The sequence below is a fragment of the Neophocaena asiaeorientalis genome, unplaced genomic scaffold (assembly GCF_003031525.2).
Source record: "Neophocaena asiaeorientalis asiaeorientalis breed wild unplaced genomic scaffold, Neophocaena_asiaeorientalis_V1.1 scaffold599, whole genome shotgun sequence".
Classification (NCBI taxonomy): Eukaryota; Metazoa; Chordata; class Mammalia; order Artiodactyla; family Phocoenidae; genus Neophocaena; species Neophocaena asiaeorientalis.
In genome coordinates, this window is record NW_020173499.1 from 611,318 (window position 1) to 619,791 (window position 8,474).

Below are 8,474 nucleotides of genomic sequence, written 5' to 3' on the forward strand. Positions count from 1 at the left end.
TAAGATGACTATTCCCAGCTCTTGCAGGGCCCCGCCCTTACTGAGGAAAATAGGATGGGGAGGCTAGCCTCCTATGGCTTCTAACTGGGGGCTTGGCAAGGTCTTCTAGTGCATGGCTTTTTCAGCTAAGGATGGTTGGGAGTGGTGTGAAGCCAGGTAGAGTAGACCCAGGAGGGGTGGGGAGGAAGGGATGCAGCCCAGAGCAAACAGCGGGGACTGCTTCTGACTTCTCTCGTCCTTTGACGTATTCCCTGACAGAGTAGGCAGTGGATATGTTGAAGTCCCAGGCAGGTGTGGAAATCTCTCAAGTTCTAATATGCAAAGTTCATCGCTTGTAAGTTACCAAAATGGGAGAGGAATTCCATCAGTGAGGTCCTAATCTCTAGAGCCAAGATGGAGTCCTGGTCTCTAACTCTTCTTACCCTAGGCATCCAAAACAATTGGAACCAACTCCTTGGAATGTCCAGGGAGGGACCCCCAAAACCTACCCCTCCCCATCACAAGGGAGCTGAATCCTAAGGACCAGACATGAAGGAGTAGTGTGGGATGGAGCCAGATTTTCCAGGATGGTGAGCTGTCTCACCACACCCCACCATGGACCTCAGCCCATGCCTGACAAGAGTAACAGTAAAGTCCAAATGCTCACCTAAGGATGGCAGCTGATACTAACTCATTAGCCAAACAGTGCCTGAAATGGAGCAACATCAGTATAATCTGTGTCAGATTTGGGCATAATAAACTCATTCGAAGAATCTGCCAATGCTTTTGTGGCTCACTCCCAAGAATTTCAGTTTAAGTGCTAATGGTAGAAACTCTTGGCTGAGGGACTAGGAGTTCATCGAAAGACCTGTTTCGCTGGGGTTGTGATAACATCATTGTCATGAAGGACCACTTTACAATGGGGTAAACCGGCAACGTGGGGCTCAGGCACACCAGCTAGAACTCCTGCCCTGCCAAGTCTATAGATGTTCAAGGGCATTTCTGGTTAGTAATAGGAGTTCCCTTGCCTTACTCCAAAGGTGTCACTTTAATTGGGCTGTTACTCATTCAGCTTACTTGGCAATAGGAAGGAAGCTAGAGGCTAATATGCTAGCTTCCCATACAAAGGCTCATGGTGGCAGAAGACCTTTAGGGAAGACATGCAAACCATCCCTTCTTGATATATCAGTATTCAGCATCTCTCAGTGCACTGTGTGCAAGATAAGCGCATCCTCAGATCTCTCTGCAAGTCTTGGGTGGGGACTGCCAAAGACAGAACTGAAGTCTTGGGCCTGGTTGGAGGTGAAGTCCTTTCCTCTGCAAGTGACTTCCCCAGGCTGGTGGGGCCGGGTCATACCCAGGCTGTCATTCTCTGGGACCATTAGGTCTTCTTTCACGTGATTTGCACACATCCAAAAATCCTTGTACAGGATTCCTCAGCAGCCCTGTTGGAGCACCCAGGAAGCTTTTGTCTGTCAGACGTAATGCCCTTTCTTAATCTGGGCACAGCTAACCCTCCCATCATGAGAATGTTTGAAATTCATCAGAACTCTGCACTAACCTTTCCCCACTTGTGCCAGCAGTCACGGGGGCAGAGGCTTGGAGGGTGAATGAGGAGCTCATGTACTTCCTTTTCCAGGAGTCAAAGTACTGGGCAGAATAAGACTTGTCTTTGTCAGCCAGGGCTCACTTGTGAATCCAAGTCTAAGGCAGCACAAGGGCATAGCTGGTTGGCTACGTGGTTTTCCTAGCTCCAGGCAGCTCCCAAGAGACCCATTTCTGCTGACTTCCTAGGGGTGGGGAGTTGTAGAAGAACCCCCCACTTCTGCAGGCTCAATGGTGAGGCAGGCGTATGGAGTCTGTGTTGGGTTTAATTTCAATTGGGGAGATACCGGAGGCAATGAGGCAAGGACATGGGGGCTGAGTACAAGGGGAGAGACAGACATTCACCCACCACACCATCCCTCATCCAGCTTCACGAGCTCAGAAAGGAGCAGAACTGAAAAGGACCTCACAGTCCAGCTGGATAAAGACAACACAGCCTTGAGTGCTCACTTTGCATCAGGCACTGTGCCAAGCACCCTGTAGGCACCATGGCACTGGCACCCCACCACAGCCCCTGTTCACAGACACGGAAACCAAAGCTCAACCAGCACAAGGTGCTTGTCCAGGATGATTCAGTTAATCAGTATGGGGCCTGGATTCCAACCCACATCTGTCTGTGCCCGGAACCCAGGCTGTTTCCAAGATGTCAGGTTGCCCACAGAGGAGGAAACTGAGGCCTGGGGAAGAAGTCTGGAAGAGCTTGCCTGGGGCAGCTAGCACCTCATGCCGAAAAAGCATTTGGGGACACAGAGGGAAGGTAGCAAAAGCTGCAGCTGCTCTGGACACTGTGTGGGACCCCTCCCTTCAGCTCCCTGCCCTCACCCCAGGCAACATGGCTCGGCGGCTACAGGCCCCAGGGCCCCGGTGAGGTGAGTTTTGACTTGATCCTAAAGGGAGGCAATGCAAATGCCCTAGAGGCCACCTGCAGTTCGCTGGGTGGGGCCCCCAGGGGGCGGAACACAGACAGGCCGGTAACTTGGCTTCAATGTAGGGGGCACCTCAGCCACACATGTCCGTTTGTGAACCAGCTCCCGGCTCCAGGGGACTCTGGCCTGCTAGGCTTTATCTCAGCTCTAGGGATCAAAAAGGACTTTTTCAGCTGCGTTTCTGTCTGAGCAAGGCAACGGGGTCTCTCTCGTTCTGCTTTAAATCAGACCCTTTGTTGAGTCCTGGGATCCTCAGAGATCTGGACTCTGGGTAACTGTATGAGCCAAGCCCATCAGGGGTGCATGCTAACTCAGCCACAAGGCTGGAGCCACCCTCTGCCTGTTTTGAGTCTAATCCTGGCTTCCTGGTCCCTGAGAAAACCCAGCGCCCCTGGCAGCTGGCTGGTTGCTGCCTTACATCAGGTGGGCTCTCAGACTCACTGGCAGGTTTCCTTCAGGGAAGGCCTCCCCCACCCTCCAGACTCTGCTGAGAGGAAGCAAGGGTGGCTCTCACTTTCATTCCCGGCCATATGCCTTGGATTGGCCTGGGTCCTTCTACGTCTCTGCCATCCCTTTTTCCTTACCATCCAGGTGGATACGGGGTGTCTGGCTCTACTATCAACTTCTCCCTCACGCTGCCCATCCTGAATCTGCCGGGATTAGGGCAGGTGCAGTGAGTTCTTCCACAGCAGTTAAAAATATTCAGCCACACCTTTGCTCAGACAGGTGAAGGGGTACGCTAGGGATCATAGTTCAGGAGCAAAGTAAGCAGCCCAGGCCACATAAGCCCTGGGGTGGGGGTAGGGGGAATCGTGTGCCAGGTTTCTCTGAGAAAGCTGACTTCATGGAACGAGCAAGTTGTTCGGTTGTGTGGAGCTGGTGTTTAGGGATCTGGGGTGAACAGGGAGGGAGGGAGTCATTAGGGCAGAATAGCAATTACTTTCCTTAAAACTGAGAAAAAGTCAAGTCCTTTCACGTTGCCCATATGACCACGATGGTGAACTGGGGTGAGGGCTGCTGCCCTTGCCTGTGGGAGGTGAAGGGTGGTTGCCTCTGCTGGGGACTCAGGGCTCCCCTTCCGGTGCTCCTTCTGGGCTTGCCAGGGTGAGGGCTGAGCTCCCAGGTGTGTGGGGTGGGGTGTGGCAGAGAAGGGCCTGAAGGGTGTCCAGACTTCTAAGACTCAGAACAGCGTCTGAGAACAGTTCATCACCACCCTTCTGTCGTGCACTGGCAAGCAGCCAGAGTTCTCCTCCTAGGAGACCATCTGCCCCCACTTTGGGGGCCTGCCTCAGGACACTCGGGAGGACCCCAGTTTCGGTCTCTGGCCAGACTGAGACACATGCAATGCAGTCCTGGGGCCCTCCCGTATCTGACTGCTCACACAGGAAAAACCTCACCAGCCAGTGCCTGTCCCCTTCCTGTCTGCTACTCCCCACATGCCCAACCTCTCCAACCAGACTGGAAGCTCCTCAGAGGCAAGCAGCTCATCTCCTCCACATTCTCAGAGAAGGAGATCCTGCTCAGGCAGGATTGGCACTTGAGAACATCTCTTGCAAAATGCTGGGTCAGCAAAGCCCTGCAGTTAGCATCTGCTCACCTTCTCTACCCACTGTCCACCTGGCTTTTCTGAGTCCTTCTTTGGCGGACAATCCAGGCTGGACTCTGGGGTGCAGGGAGAAGGCTGAGAGACAGGGAAGGCACAGAGTGGTAACTAGCTCTGACCCTGCAGTAGAGCCTTGGGCAGAATGGGCCATGACCAACCAGCCCAGAACAAGAGCCACTGTGTCCCACGACATGCAGCACAACCCATCTGTGTCCCTCAGCAGGACTGCTGGAGATGGAAGTCTGAGTCATTAATTACTTTCTTTTATTAAAAATGTACACAAGTAAAAGGAACATGGTTTAATTGTACAGAGTAAGAAATACAGATGAGTAAATAGAAACATTAATTAAAGCCACCTGCAATACACCACCCAAAAGTAATCATGCTATTAAATGTTTAGAAATCGGGTACAAACACAATTCTTCACCCCCCTGTGCATATATTTAGGAGCTCTGTCCCATGCAGATACAGGCATGGGTCCAGGAACACTGCAAGCAGAGACCTATACTTCCCCGGCACTCGCTTGGGGCCCTTCCCCAGCCCCCAGATCTCTCTGCTCCCAGATACCGTGCAGAGGTTGGCATCCAAGAGTCCAAAGGGCTAGCCATCCAGGCTGACAAGGTAATCTATAGTAGATTAGGAGGGGCAAAGGGCCTTGGAGGCAGGATACCAACTGTCCCAGTTTGCTCAGGACAGATGAGTTTCCTGGGATGTGGGAATTTTCATTGCTAGAACTGAGAGAGTCCTGGGCAAACTGGGGTGAGTTGGTCCCCCTACTTGGAGGACCAAAGGCCTTGTCCAGCCCCTCCTTCTCTGCACTGCCCACTGGCCCTCCTACTGGGTCTTATATCCCTGGGGACCTCAGCAGGCAGCTCAGGGACAGAGGCTCTGCAGGGCCCACTGCTTCCACAGGCTCCCACAAAGTTCCAGCCTGAGGCCCAGGAAAGGAGTGGGGAAAGGGAATGAGTAAAGGCAGACAGGCAGTCATACTGAGGAAAGGGGCCAGGTGACCTCTGGCTGTCAAGGGCAGCCAGGGATGCTGAGGTGGAGGGGCTTCAGTATCTGGCTGCCTGCCCCTCCAGGCCTGGAGCTTCCCTTAGAATTCAGTGCCTTAGTTCTCAGAGGCCCCAGTCCTTGGAAGCCCTACGGTCTTTGGGTGGGAGGTGCTCAGCCCCCAGGGCTTCCCAGAGCCCTGCTGCATCCAGCCTTGCATCCCCCCTCCTCCATGTCCACACGTGCTGGCGCTTCCTGCCTAGCCCATCTCCACCCAAGACTGGGCGCAGAGCATGGGAAAAGAGGAATCCAGGACAGGTTGAGCTGAGTGAGGAGCAGAACAGGTGGGAGGGGACCTAGGCATAAAGGACCTCTCCTAATAAGGGTGGGCACATCCTGACTGTGGTCTGGCCCGGCCTGCTTTCTATGCCTGAGAATGGAGCCCTTGGAGAACCCAGAGGAGTAGGCAGAATAATGGTCCATGGTGGCATAAAGATGTCCACATCCTAATGCATGGAATCTGTGACATGGCAATGGCGAATGAGGTTGCTAATTAGCTCACTTTAAAATCAAGAGATTATTCTGGATTATCTGGATGGGTCCAATGTAATCGCAAGGGTCCTTAAATGAAGAAGGAGACAGAAGAGTCAGAATCAGGGAGGCAGCATTATGTGAAAGACTTGACCAGCCATTGCTGGCTTTGAAGATGGAGGAAAGGGCTACAAGGCAAGGAATGCAGGTGGTCTCTAAAAGCTAGCATGGGCGAAGAAGCAGATTCTCTACTGAGTCCCCAGAAGGGAACGCAGCCTGCTGACACCTTGAGTTTAATTCAGTTAAGACCCATTTTGGACTTCTGACCTAGAGAACTGTAAGATGATAAATTTGTGTTGTTTTAAGCCTCTTAATTTATGAGAATTTGTTATAGCAGCAATACTGGGATACCACCTGAAGGATGTAACTGCTCAGAATCCCCTGGTTAGAGTCAGTCTCACAGAGTCCCACAGTCGCTCTGTGAAAGAGCCGACTCTGTCCTGGGAGACACTGTGACTCTGGAGCCCTGCGCAGGGAATGGGCCTCCGTGACTTGGGTGGGTCAAGAAGGATGCCGAAGAATAGTGCCTCTGCTGGATGTGCCTACAGGAAACAGCTGCCTCCTTGAACCTATTCCCCAAAGCTCCAGAGGTTCTGGCTCTGAGCTGTCCAGGAAGAGCTGCCCTGAGGTCAGGCTACCCAGCACATCCAGCCAGAGCCGGCAGGACTTGCCTTAGGACTCCCAGGGTGGCATTCTGTGTCCCTTCCACACACCCATAATGCTCAAAGCTCTCTGTCTTTGGCCTCACTAAGGGAATTCAGTTTGGCTTAGGAAAACCTAGGACTAGAGAGAAAAAGGTTTAGAGGAAAAAAATCACTAAAGTGGATGTCAGCCAGATCTTCATAAAATCCCTGCTTTGCCACTTACTAGCTGTGTGGCCTCAAATAAGGCACTAAACCACTTGGAGCCTGCTTCTTCATCCAGAAAAGGTGTAACAGCTTTTGTCTTACCTGCCTCACAGTGTGTGTGAGTCTCAGGTCAGATAGTGCATGAGAAAATGCTGTGCTACACAGACTGAGATGCTGTTGTTATTAATGAGCAATAACGATCACAGCCCCACAGACTTCTGCATGGAGTGGATGATCATACATCCTGTGTCAGGGAAGGAAGGGTAAGTGCAGACTCATCAACTCTGCCTTGCCCACAGGCAGGAGGCTGCACCCTGGCCAGGAGAGGAGAGAAGGGTTTGTCTTTCTCTGAGCCACTGCTTCAGAGCTCAGACCGGACGTGAGACAGAGCCACCCTGCAGCCCGCAGGATGTCCTCCCAACCACCCGCAGACTGGGGCTTTGCACCTTTTCTTTCCCCTAAGAAAAAAATTTTTCTAGAGTTTCTTTTGCATAAAAAGCAGTCCCTCCTTCTCATAAAATACTCACGATTTTACAGGGAAAAGGTGGAACATGAAACTATACACAATACAATTCCAATCAAATGAATATATAATATATAATTTTATATGTGGGATACCTACTGGAAGAAATGCATCAGAATACTAATGGTGGTAGCTTTGGTAGGACTATAGGTGATTAAATTTTCTTCTTTATATTTGTATAACTTAAAAATGCTCTACAATGACCTATATGTACACAGGGACTTCCTTTTGTGGAACCATAAACTGGGCCAGAAGAGTCATTTGAGCTGGGTTCTGCACAGGGAGGAGTCCTGACCCTGGCCCTTGCTGCAGGATCTCGGAGACTCAACTACTTTCCCTCCCTGGCCTCTGCTGGCCCGGTGAGACTGGATGCTGGACAAGATGCTCTCTAGGATTCTCTGCAGCTCAATAATTAAAGTATTCGTCTTAGTCTCATCCATCCCTGCTCCATGCTCAGCTTCCAGTAGCTTCTCCTCACCACCTCCCTCACCAGCCTCATTTCTCCCAGACCAGCCCTGGGAGTCGCTAGCTCCTGGCACTTGCCTGCATCACAGTCTGTACTTCTCAGAGCCCTGCCCTTCCTTGAAGAACAAAGCCTGGCCAAATCCTATGCAGCCTGCTGGCCTGCAGTGAACCCTGCTTCCCTCTAACTTGTACATAACAATAGCTATCGTTTATTGACTGTTAACTTCAGGTCGCACAGCAAAAGTGGTCTCATTTAATCCTAGGCCACCAGCAGCTGCAGAGACTAAAATGTGAATGGCACCCCCCTGGAGTTGAGCAGTGTAGTGACCTTATTTGATCCTCTTTTGCCTCTGAGGGATGTATTGTTATTCTCATTTCACTGTCAAGATAACTGAGGCTCAGAGAGGTCAAGCCAACTCACCCATGGTCACACAGTGGGTTTCTGGCAGAGCTCGGACTTGATCTCTAGAGATTTCAAGTCCAGTGTTTTTTCACTCCCACAGTGGTATCTTTCTCAACAACTCCCACATTCCAGCACTGGAAGGCAGAGAGGATATATTCTGAGCTGAACACACAGAGAGCACCCAGTGAATGTCTGAATATCTGGTGGTGGTGGTGTGGATCATAATGAGTTCAACCATTCAATCAACAAGTCTTCCCAGAGTGTCTGGGAGCTCTGGGGGCAGGGACAAGCCTATTCTGTTCACTGTTATATTCCAGCACCTAGCAGTGCCTGACATACAGTATATGCTCAATAAATGACACTGAATTCATGACTGTTCATTCAAATAAAGAAAACAATAAAGTAAATAATAGGAGCTAATACCTATGGAGTGCTTACTTCTAGCCAGCTCTCAGGGAGTCTCCAGGAGAGTTGAGGAGAAATACAACACTGTGACAAGGACTACAGCTTGGGGTTTTACATCAAAAAAGTGTCTACA